Source organism: Lathyrus oleraceus, chromosome 7 (genome assembly GCF_024323335.1).
Source record: "Lathyrus oleraceus cultivar Zhongwan6 chromosome 7, CAAS_Psat_ZW6_1.0, whole genome shotgun sequence".
Taxonomy (NCBI): domain Eukaryota; kingdom Viridiplantae; phylum Streptophyta; class Magnoliopsida; order Fabales; family Fabaceae; genus Lathyrus; species Lathyrus oleraceus.
Genome location: NC_066585.1, coordinates 497,009,614 through 497,022,462, shown reverse-complemented (window position 1 = coordinate 497,022,462; position 12,849 = coordinate 497,009,614). Strand labels below are relative to the sequence as shown.

The following is a 12,849-nucleotide window of genomic DNA, read 5'->3' as shown; positions in this document are numbered from 1 at the left end:
GGTGATAACATGAAATTATATCATATTTTAGGACTTAATTCAATTAAATTATATTATTATTTATTTTAGTTCACTTCATTTTATTAGATATTACGCGGTATTTTCTTCCTATTTGTCTCAGGTGGTTTATTTGAAGCACAAGTAAAAATGGAAGAAAAGGAGGTGCAAAAAGGAGAGAAAATGAACCAAATATCAAAGCCCAGCCCAAAGCACAAAACACAGGTGTTGTGCCTGTGACGGACGTCACAGAGGCCGTGACGAGCGTCACGCCTTGCACACTCCTGTGACGGACGTCACACATGGTGTGACGAACGTCACACCATTCCCCTACATTTTTGGCGCAAGGAACGCTTCAGAGACGTTGAGGGAGAGTTGAGCCCTATATCCACGCCCAACTTTTATGCACGTTGAAGACCTTTGAAGCGGAGGCAGTTACTCAAGGCACCAATATAAATAGCCCCTTTCCAAACCTAAAAGGGTTCCACGCTTTTTCCATTTTTTTTCCTTGCCGTTTTCGCCTTTGCATTTTCTTTTCCAGCAGCTTAGGCATTGTTTCTTTATTATTTTTACGAGTTCTACACTATTTCCCTTGCAATTTCTATTTTCCTTTTTTTAGCATTTAGTAAATTCTTTTCGCACAATAGTTTCTACACCGGAAACTATTGTGTACCTTTTTACCGGATCTAACCTTACGTTAGAATCTAGTTTTTATTTCCTTCGTTTTAATTTGTTGTTTAATTGAAGAATCCAAGAACAAATCCTACCGGCTTGTGGTGGAGTGTTCAAGACTACTGTTTAACTTATTCAGGTTCTTTAATTATTATTTAATGCTTTATTTTATTATTTATTTATATTATCTGCCGGGGATGAGTCTGTTTATGCATGATAAGTATTTAAGTTTGTTTAGCATGTCTGGCTAATTCGCTTAGATATCGGTATGTAAAGTAAGCGGAATAAGGAATCAAAACTAAGTCGGTTTAATTAAATTTAAAATTAAAATCACTCTTTTTACGGTCTCAATTTACAGGGTTAATAACAAAGGTTTTTACGAAAGTAAAAGACATAAAGAAGTTAAAATCAATAGAGCGAGAGTTTGAGGTTTTAACTGGACAGTGTAAATTAGACATTAATTCTAGATCAGGGCGAGAGCAAGTTTTAGAGTTAAGTAAATTCTGATCTTTTCCAAAAAGTATTTTTAAAGATTGAATGTGAGGACGAGAGTTAAGCATTTGAATTTAGTTATATAACCTAAGTCAACAGAGCGAGAGTTTGAGATAAGGGTGTTTAAACGGTCAGTGTTTTCTTAAAAAGAGTTTCTACGGACTTTATTGCTTTCAAAAAATGGTTTTTGACTTAATTATAAGTGACAACTACATTAACATAAAATCATGGTTTATTCAACAGAGCGAGAGTTTGAGATAAAACTTTTAATCAATAAAGTCAACTGAAAAGATTTATTTTAAAACCAAGAAACCGGCAAAGAATTGATTCCCTAATTACGACGAACTACATACCGATATCCGCTTTATTAATATTTAATCTAGATCTTAGTTCAGTTTTTAGCTTTTTTCCCCCAACATAGAAACATTATTCACCTTAGCTTTACGAAGTAACCTTAAATAACGGTATATCGATTCATAAGTCCCTGTGGGATCGATATCTTTTAAAACTACGCGATAGAACTGTGCACTTGCAGTTTGTACCCCATTCTCGACTCACGAAGTCGAGCGATCAAGTTTTTGGCGCCGTTGCTCTGTTGAATAAACCATGATTTTATGTTAATGTAGCTGTCACTTATAATTAAGTCAAAAACCATTTTTTGAAAGCAATAAAGTCCGTAGAAACTCTTTTTAAGAAAACAATGACCGTTTAAACACCCTTATCTCAAACTCTCGCTCTGTTGACTTAGGTTATATAATTAAATTCAAATGCTTAACTCTCGTCCTCACATTCAATCTTTAAAAATACTTTTTGGAAAAGATCAGAATTTAATTAACTCTAAAACTTGCTCTCGCCCTGATCTAGAATTAATGTCTAATTTACACTGTCCAGTTAAAACCTCAAACTCTCGCTCTATTGATTTTAACTTCTTTATGTCTTTTACTTTCGTAAAAACCTTTGTTATTAACCCTGTAAATTGAGACCGTAAAAAGAGTGATTTTAATTTTAAATTTAATTAAACCGACTTAGTTTTGATTCCTTATTCCGCTTACTTTACATACCGATATCTAAGCGAATTAGCCAGACATGCTAAACAAACTTAAATACTTATCATGCATAAACAGACTCATCCCAGGCAGATAATATAAATAAATAATAAAACAAAGCATTAAATAATAATTAAAGAACCTGAATAAGTTAAACAGTAGTCTTGAACACTCCACCACAAGCCGGTAGGATTTGTTCTTGGATTCTTCAATTAAACAACAAATTAAAACGAAGGAAATAAAAACTAGATTCTAACGTAAGGTTAGATCCGGTAAAAAGGTACACAATAGTTTCCGGTGTAGAAACTATTGTGCGAAAAGAATTTACTAAATGCTAAAAAAAGGAAAATAGAAATTGCAAGGGAAATAGTGTAGAACTCGTAAAAATAATAAAGAAACAATGCCTAAGCTGCTGGAAAAGAAAATGCAAAAGCGAAAACGGCAAGGAAAAAAAATGGAAAAAGCGTGGAACCCTTTTAGGTTTGGAAAGTGGCTATTTATATTGGTGCCTTGAGTAACTGCCTCCGCTTCAAAGGTCTTCAACGTGCATAAAAGTTGGGCGTGGATATAGGGCTCAACTCTCCCTCAACGTCTCTGAAGCGTTCTTTGCGCCAAAAATGTAGGGGAATGGTGTGACGTTCGTCACACCATGTGTGACGTCCGTCACAGGAGTGTGCAAGGCGTGACGCTCGTCACGGCCTCTGTGACGTCCGTCACAGGCACAACACCTGTGTTTTGTGCTTTGGGCTGGGCTTTGATATTTGGTTCATTTTCTCTCCTTTTTGCACCTCCTTTTCTTCCATTTTTACTTGTGCTTCAAATAAACCACCTGAGACAAATAGGAAGAAAATACCGCGTAATATCTAATAAAATGAAGTGAACTGAAATAAATAATAATATAATTTAATTGAATTAAGTCCTAAAATGTGATATAATTTCATGTTATCAAACTCCCCCATAATTAGATCTTTGCTTGTCCTCAAGCAAAATACAGTATAGAACTTGTTAAGATTTTTAGCCAGATGAAATTTCAAAACACACGTCAATTCGTATTAGGCTGCATGTAAACTTTGTTTAGAGGTAACTTGAGTTAAATCTTGACATCAACAACCACCGTCACAACCTAGATAACCCCACCTTATGCAAATCAGTTCAAGTACACTATGATAGCTATCCTAGTTCCTTCACTCTTATTTCACCCGTTTTCATTCTAGCGAAATCACATTAAGCCCTTTATCTTTTCGCGCACATAGTGGAGTAACCGGTTAGCGATTCTGATTCCCTTTTTAGCTTGAAGTTCTGGTACATAAGTCGGAGAACTTCGTTATTCAGTCCATTGCAAATTGCGGGGGATCGGACCGTAGTCCGCCCTACCAAGTTCAGTACCAGAAACCTGCTGAACCAACTCATAATGGATCTTTCATCTTATGCTTTTGTATGATTGCAACCTTTAGATTAAATGATCTGGTAAGGATCACCCAACTTAATTAGTGCATTTTCTGATATATATATTTTTATGTTACTTTTGGGAATCATTCACTTATATTCATCGGCCCTCCACGTAGTTTGCTATTAAGATGGTGCTGACTTCTTGTATGAACTACTCGGGGTTACTATAAAACTAAAAGTTCAAGGGATTGGTATAATAGGTACTTATCCTGATCTAACGTGTTGAGGTTCGTTTAGAGTGTTTGGCGGCAGTAGTCTTTGTCTTAATTTGTCTCAAGTTCGATAAAATGAGCAACCTTTATACTTATTGGGTGTTGAATTTTTGTTGTGGCTCATGAAAATTTGAGGGAATAGATAATAGAAATTTGTTCACACTCGGGACTTAACTAAAAATTTTAATGTTTTTTTTTTTTTTTAAACAAAGGGAAATAACAATGAAAGGGAAAAATAACATACTTGAAAAGGGAAGGTTGAAAGAACAAGGAAAAGGTTTTCCCCCCCATACTTAAATGAAACATAGTCCTCAATGTTTGAAGGGAAGGAAATACAATAGGGAAAGGAAAAAGAAACTACAACTAATTATGCCTTCCGCCTCCTGTTCTTGGGCCAGGTGATCGTTGACGTATGTCTAAGTTGTCAAATCTGCTGAACAACTCAGTAAACCGCTGGTCGGTTATGGCATTCCTAGCATCCTGTTGTTGTTGCATTTGACGCATCATTTGCGTCATCTCGACATTCTGTGCTTGCATACCATCAATAGCATCCATGATGTCGTCGTTGGTTGCAGGCCTTCTTCGTCGACGACGTGAGGATGGGCCAGTTGCATTATCGGAAGGGTTGAGCGGGACTGATTGTTGTGCAGGAGGTTGGTCACCTTGCTCCATTTCTTCAAACTCGTCTGTGGGCGGGTTTGCTTGTGAAGGCTCGGTGGCTTCGGGAGCATTTAGATCATAGAGGAGGCGGTTGCGGTTTGTGACATCGGTCAGGGCCATGTTGGGTAGGACAACGCTTGGGATGGCCTGGTTGTTCACCATAAGATAATATCCTCCTCCTACTCTATTCTTAATCATGCGGCTGGATCGACAGTAGTTGATGTCCATAAATAGGGGAGGTAGAGATTCTAAGGTTTGGAGTCGGTCCCCTAAGTTTAAGCCAAGTGCAATGGTGGTGATTAATCCACCAATTACAAAGGGTTGGCGGCCTCTAGCACATAAGGTGCGGATATGATGAAATAGAAAAGAGGCAGCATTTACCTTAGCAGTCGGTTCGAAGACGCATTCGAGGAAGAATAGTTCTTTTGCGTTGACCTTACTGTTGTTTGGTCTTCCAAAAACTGTGTTTTGTAGGATCCGGAGAAAATATCGGATGGTTGGGTTATGTATGTGGGAAAGAAGGAGTTCTTCCCAGTTGTAGGCATCTAGGCCGGATATTTTCTTAAAAAGGGTAGAAACGGCAACTGTGCTCCAGTTTATTTCGGGAGGGATTATGGGGTAGACCTGACCTTCTGTGGGAAATTGTAGCATGGTACTCAATTGGTTTTGGGTTAAGGAGTACTCGGTGTTGAACATTCGGAAGGTTGCGGTGCCGGTTAAAAATTCGTCTACATCGGCGGAAGTGGTGTATGCGTATGAACTTAAGAATTCTAAGGTTAGGGAGGGGTATGTGGGTTGGTTATGGGTGCATAGAAAGGTTAAGTCGGCTTGACGGAGCATCCATTCGATACCTTGGAGTAATCCTAATTGGTGTAAACAAGTAAAATCAGGGTACCTGGTGGAGACGACGCCTCGCTGTTGGAAACGCTCGAATTGCTCCCTTTGATAATTTTCATCATTGGATCGGAAGATGATATTTCCAAAATTCTGATTTCCCGCCATAGTGATGAATGAATTTGAAGGAGTAATTTGGAAAGAAAAGAAATGTATTTGATAGGAGAGAATGGTTTGTGGTGAATGAAGGGAGGTTTTAATGGGTATTTATAGGAAAAGAATTTGGAAGTTGGAAAAAAAGGAGTGGTTGAAAAGTAAATAGATGTGGGTAAATGTGAATAAATGGGGAAGATAAAAAATTGAAGGGTGTAACGTTCGTCTCCAACGGCTATGTAACGTTCACCTAGTCAGAAAGGTGTTACGCTCGTCACAGGGGTGTGACGATCGTAACAGGCACTTGGTGTGCCGTCCGTCATAGATTGTGTGACGCTCGTCACACTTTCTGTTTGCAAGGCTTCAATAGCGTTCTACAGAATTACTTTGGTAATGTATTTATTTTTATTATTTTGTTTTGCTTTTAGATTATTTTATTTTGCTTTTAATTTATCTTGCATGCTATTCTACTTTGCATAATAGTGCACTAGTAATTCAATAAGTTATAGGTAGCAACAGTAGAGAATATAATAGCTATTGCATAATAAAATTGAATAAATAGCTTCAATAAAATGATCATAATGTAATATTGGAAAGAAAAACAAAAAATGCAAAAGGGAAACAAATGCAAACATGAATTCAAATAACATTAGTAAATAATCTAACTTAAAACTAAATAACTAAGAAAATAATTTCTATCCATCTGCACGATCTCTGGCCGGAGGAGCAAAAGAGTTAACACGGTGTAGCAACTCGTGAAACTGATTTGTCATACTGCTCATGTATCCTAGAACTTCGTGTCTCATTTCAGTAAACTCTTCTCTGAGGGCGTCTTGTTCTGACATCAAGGCGTCAATGGCGGTGCTATAATCAGTTCCGGGCATATGATGTCGGAAGTCGCCAGGAGGGTCAATATCATAATAGTCGGATGGTGTCCGAGGGTCGGATTCGGCATAAGGGATCTGGTCATCACAAATCTCATAGTCCTGGATGGATTCAGTGGATCTAGCAGGAGTGGGGGTTTCGTTCAGATTGTAGAGCCAGTTGTTGCGGTTATGAACACTAGTCCTAGGATCGGGTAAGGTAAATAGGCAAAGAACCTGGTTATTAATAATAAGCTCAAACTCATCAGATCCTAGGTTTGCTATAAACAAGGTGTTGAAGAGGAAGGGTATACTCATAGTGGTAATGCCACAAAAAGGGCTTAGGTCGAGAATCGACTGACGTAACCCGATAGCGTTACCAATCATGGTTATCAGACCGCCTATTCTAATAGGTGCTCGCTCATCTTAGATAAGGTGGTCTAAATTTGTTAGCATAAAGGTGGCACCGTTTACTGGACGGTTCTGGGAAGCACAGAATATGATGAAGAGTTCATCACGTGAAACTGAAGTGCTATTTGGCTTCTCTCCAAATAAGGTGTGGGTCAGGATCCCATGGAAGTAACGGAAAGCTGGGTTATGAATGTTTCCAGAGAGGAACTCATGGTCCTCGGGCTCATCATTCCCAGTCAAACTACCCCAAAAGTGTTCAAGTTCTCTATACTCAAAAAGTTCTTCCTGGCTTACTGTGAATGTGTCAAAGGAGGTAGGGAAACCCAAAAGGTTGGTAAAGTCTCTAATATTAAATTGGTACTCCATGTTGAACATTCTGAACTGGATAAAACCTCTGCTAATTCCTTTTCCATGGCTGGGTAGATAGATTAATGAGCTAAGGAATTCTAGTGTTAGTCTCCGGTAGGTGGCGAAATGTCTTAGGATAGGGGATGTCTCCCATCCTATCTGATTCAGCAAATACAGGACACTTTCTCTTAGTCCAAGGGCAGTCATAGCCCAATCATCAGCATATAAACTAGGTAGCATCTCTCTAGTGGCTAGTTCGTCGAACTTTTGTTTCTGAGCTATCCCTCTGAATTTGATACCCATACGATCAATATGTCCCATCTGGTTAGTATTAGCTAAAGAAAAGAAAAACATGAGTTTTAGTTAGGATTTGGCCAAATGCCGAAAGAAGAGAAAAGTTTTTAATAAATTAAAATAAATTAAGAATGAATACTAAACAGAAATTAAAAGAATAATTAAGGAAAAAGTAGAAAAATAATAATAATAATGTAAGGAAATAATAAAATAATTGTGGGTTGTCTCCCACTAAGCGCTTTGTTTAAATGTCGCAAGCTCGACAAAGAAACTGTTAAATACAATCTATTAATCCTGGAGGCATTTCGTCTAAGTGTAGGATTTGCGAATCTTCGTTGGTTTCCGCATAGTGATAGTGTTTTAGACGTTGCCCGTTTACGGTGAACGGTTCTGTGGATTTGCCTTTAATTTCTATCGCTCCACTGGGAAAGATGTTAGTGATATGAAAAGGACCTGACCATCTGGATCGTAGTTTTCCCGGGAATAACTTTAGTCTAGAGTTAAATAAAAGGACTGCGTCGCCTTGCTTGAAGATTTTCCTTGATATACGCTTGTCATGCCATTGTTTTGTTCTTTCTTTGTAGATTCTGGCATTTTCATAGGCGTCTCTTCTGAGTTCCTCTAATTCGTTTATGTCAAGGATTCTCTTTTCGCCGGCGGCCTTATAGTTTAAATTCAGATTTCTAATAGCCCAATAGGCTTTATGTTCTAATTCTACCGGGAGGTGACAGGATTTTCCATAAATGAGCTTAAATGGGGTTGTCCCTATGGGAGTTTTATAAGCAGTTCGGTATGCCCACAAAGCTTCTGGTAATTTCAATGACCAGTCTTTCCTTGAAGTGGCGACTATTTTTTCTAGTATTTGCTTGATTTCTCTGTTAGATACTTCCACTTGTCCACTGGTCTGAGGGTGGTAAGGTGTCGCTATCCTATGTCTCACGCCATATTTAAACAATAGTTTTTCGAGTACCTTGGATATAAAGTGCGATCCACCATCACTGACTACTATTCTTGGGATGCCAAATCTCGGAAATATTACATTCTTAAAGAGTCTAGTTACTACTCGGGTGTCATTTGTTGGAGAAGCTATAACTTCGATCCATTTTGATATGTAGTCAACTGCTACGAGTATGTATTTGTTACCGAAAGAGGATGGAAAAGGTCCCATAAAGTCTATTCCCCACACGTCGAAAATCTCTACTTCCAAAATACCTTTTTGTGGCATCTCGTCACGTCTAGATATGTTTCCTGTGCGTTGACATCTGTCACATTCCTTAATAGCCGCATGTACGTCCTTCCATATAGTTGGCCAATAAAAGCCGGCTTGTAGGATTTTAGAGCAGGTCTTGGATGTACTTGTGTGTCCACCATAAGGAGCGGAGTGGCAGTGTTGGATTATATTTTCTACCTCTTCTTCGGGTATACATCGACGGAAAATACCATCGGGGCCTCTTTTGAAAAGTAAGGGATCATCCCAGTAATAGTGTTTTATGTCGTAGAAGAATCGTTTCTTCTGCTGGTAAGATAAAGTAGGTGGAACTATTCCGGCAGCTAAATAATTGACGAGATCAGCGTACCATGGTGTGACAGATATAGCTAAGGTGGTTTCTACTTGTTTGTCAGAGTTATTCTCTTCCAAAGTAGCTATAAGTTTATCGTACGAGAAATCATCATTAATTGATGTTCTTTCCGGTTCAAGGTTCTCAAGTCTAGAGAGGTGGTCTGCTACTACGTTTTCAGTTCCTTTCTTGTCTTTGATTTCTAAATCGAACTCTTGTAGCAACAAGATCCATCTTAGGAGTCTAGGTTTAGCATCCTTTTTTGTTAAGAGGTACTTGATAGCAGCGTGATCAGTGTAAACTATTATTTTGGCTCCGACCAAGTAAGAACGAAATTTATCTAGCGCAAATACAACTGCTAGGAGTTCTTTCTCGGTAGTGGCGTAATTCATTTGCGCTTCATCTAGGGTTCTACTTGCGTAATATATAACGTGAAGCTTTTTATCCTTTCGTTGTCCTAAAACAGCACCTACAGCATAATCGTTGGCATCACACATTATTTCGAATGGTTCATTCCAGTCGGGTGTCTGCATTATGGGTGCGGAGATCAATGCTTGCTTAAGCGTTTGAAATGCTTCTAAACAGTTATCGTCGGATATGAATTCAGCATCTTTCATCAATAGTCCGGTTAAAGGTTTAGTTATTTTAGAGAAGTCTTTGATGAATCGTCGGTAAAAACCGGCGTGTCCTAAGAAGCTTCGTACTTCTCTCACGGTTCTTGGGGGTTGAAGGTTTTCGATTACCTCTATTTTGGCTTTGTCTACTTCAATTCCTCTGTTCGAGATGATGTGTCCTAAAACAATTCCTTCTTGTACCATAAAGTGGCATTTCTCCCAGTTAAGTACTAAGTTTACTTTTACACATCGCTCTAGAACTTTTTCTAGGTTTTCAAGGCATTCTTCAAAACTTTGTCCGCATACGGAAAAGTCATCCATAAATACTTCCATGATGTTTTCGAGAAAGTCGGCGAATATTCCCATCATGCATCTTTGAAAAGTTGCAGGAGCATTACACAGGCCAAACGGCATTCGTCTATAAGCGAAGGTACCAAAAGGGCACGTGAACGTTGTCTTTTCTTGGTCATCAGGGTGAATTGGCATTTGAAAGAAGCCTGAATAACCGTCTAGATAACAGAAATGTGAATGTTTTGCTAATCGTTCTAACATCTGGTCAATGAACGGTAAAGGGAAATGATCTTTTCGGGTTGCTTTGTTTAGTTTCCTATAGTCAATGCACATTCTCCATCCCGATTCGATTCGTTTAGTTATAGTTTCCCCTTTTTCGTTTTCGATAACGGTTATGCCTCCTTTCTTTGGTACTACGTGTACAGGACTAACCCATTTGCTATCAGATATAGGATATATAATACCTGCTTCTAATAACTTGGTTATTTCCTTCTTCACTACCTCACTCAGGATCGGATTTAGTCTCCTCTGGTGTTCCCTAGAGGTTTTACAGTCTTCTTCTAGCATGATGCGGTGCATACAAATAGAAGGACTTATTCCTTTAAGATCGGTGATGTTGTAACCTAGTGCGGTTGGATACTTTCTTAAAATATGTAGGAGTTTTTCCGTTTCGAGTCTTCCTAGGTCTGCATTAACTATCACAGGTCGTTCAAGTTCTAAGTCTAGGAATTCATATCTCAGATTTTTGGGAAGTGTTTTCAGGTCAAGGGTTGGTTTGTTAAGACACTGCGTAGGGTCCGGTGTTATTGCTAAACATTGGTTAAATTTGTCTTCTACAAGATAGTCGGATGATTTGTCTTCTCCTAACTCTGCTTCTTTTATGCATTCATCGATGATATCCATGAAGTAACATGTATCTTCTATTGCAGGTGCTTTCAAGAATTGGGAAAGAATGAACTCAATTTTCTCTTCACCTACTTCGAAGGTGAGTCGTCCTCGTTTTACGTCTATGATTGCACCGGCAGTTGCTAAGAACGGTCTTCCCAGTATAATGGGTGTAATATCATCTTCTCTAATGTCCATAATTGTAAAATCAGTTGGAATGTAGAATTGACCTATGCGTACGGGAACGTTTTCAAGAATTCCTACAGGATATTTGATGGAACGATCTGCTAGTTGCACAGACATTTTGGTTGGTCTTAATTCTCCCATTTCCAGTTTCTTACATATGGATAAAGGCATAACACTAATTCCGGCTCCTAAATCGCATAAGGCTTTGTCGATGACAAATTTTCCTATGTGACAGGGTATAGAGAAACTACCCGGATCCTTGAGTTTAGGAGGCATGTTTTGGATTATAGCGCTACATTCGGCAGGGAGTGTAACGGTTTCGCTATCTTCAAGTTTCCTTTTATTAGAAAGAATTTCTTTTAAGAATTTGGCATATGAGGGCATCTGCGTAATCGCTTCGGTGAACGGGATTGTAACGTTTAATTGTTTAAGGGGATCAACAAATTTTTTAAATTGGCCCGCATCTTTGGTCTTAATAAGCCTTTGAGGGTAAGGGATCGGCGGTTTGTAAGGTGGTGGAGGTACATAAGGTTCCTTCTTTTCCATGGTTTCCTTATTACTCTCTTCCTTCTCCTTAGGTCTATTTTCTTCCTCAGCTGACTTTTGAAAGTTTTGGTTTCCCATCCTTGGATCAGACGGTCCTTCCACTTCCGTTCCACTTCTCAGTATAATTGCATGAGCGTGGCTTCTTGGGTTAGGTTGGGGCTGTCCAGGAAATGTACCAGTTGGGGCAGCAGTAGGCGCTTGTTGTTGAGCTACTTGTGATATTTGTGTTTCCAGCATTTTGTTATGGGTAGCCAGGGCATCTACTTTACTTGCTAGTTGTTTAATTTGTTCTCCAGTGTGTACATTCTGGTTTAAGAAATCTTTATTGGTTTGTTGTTGGGAAGCTATAAAGTTCTCCATCATGATTTCCAAGTTGGATTTCCTAGGGGCGTTATTGTTAGGCATGGATGGGTTCGGTTTCTAATATCCCGGAGGTATAACTGGGGCTTGATTTGGAGATTGTCCGGGTGCGTATAAAGCGTTATTACTCTTATATGAAAAGTTTGGATGGTTCTTCCAATTTGAGTTATAGGTATGCGAGTAGGGGCTTCCTTGAGCGTAGTTTACTTGCTCTGCTTGGATTCCTGTTAAGAGTTGACAATCCGTAGGAGTGTGACCTTGGATTCCACAGACCTCGCAATTCTGAGTTATAGCAACCACGGCGGCTGGAGGTGATACATTTAAACTTTCAATTTTCTGGACCAGAGCATCCACTTTTGCATTAACATGATCAAGGTTACTTATCTCGTACATGCCAGTTTTCGTTTGAGGTTTTTCCACCATTGTTCGTTCGGTTCCCCACTGATAGTGGTTTTGGGCCATGCTCTCGATAAGCTGGTAAGCATCAGCATAAGGTTTGTTCATTAGTGCACCACCTGCAGCGGCGTCTATTGTTAACCTTGTGTTGTACAAGAGACCATTATAAAATGTGTGAATTACTAACCAGTCTTCCAAACCATGGTGTGGGCAAAGTCTCATCATGTCTTTGTATCTTTCCCATGCTTCGAAAAGAGACTCGTTGTCTTTCTGTTTAAATCCGTTTATCTGGGCTCTTAACATAGCTGTTTTGCTTGGCGGAAAGTATCGGGCAAGAAAAACTTTCTTCAACTCGTTCCATGTGGTGACAGAGTTGGAAGGGAGAGACTGAAGCCATCTTCTAGCGCTATCTCTTAATGAGAAAGGAAAAAGACGAAGTCGAATTGCCTCTGAAGTGACACCATTAGCTTTAACAGTATCAGCGTATTGGACAAATACGGATAAATGAAGGTTTGGATCCTCGGTAGGATTTCCAGAGAATTGGTTCTGTTGCACTGCCTGCAACAACGAAGGTTTAAGTT

General features: G+C 39.0%; 1 pseudogene; it reads left to right on the top strand.

Annotated features, from left to right (window-relative positions):
* Positions 1-12,464: 12,464 nt before the first annotated feature.
* Positions 12,465-12,564, top strand: LOC127109189 (uncharacterized; annotated as a pseudogene).
* The last annotated feature ends 285 nt before the right edge of the window (positions 12,565-12,849 follow it).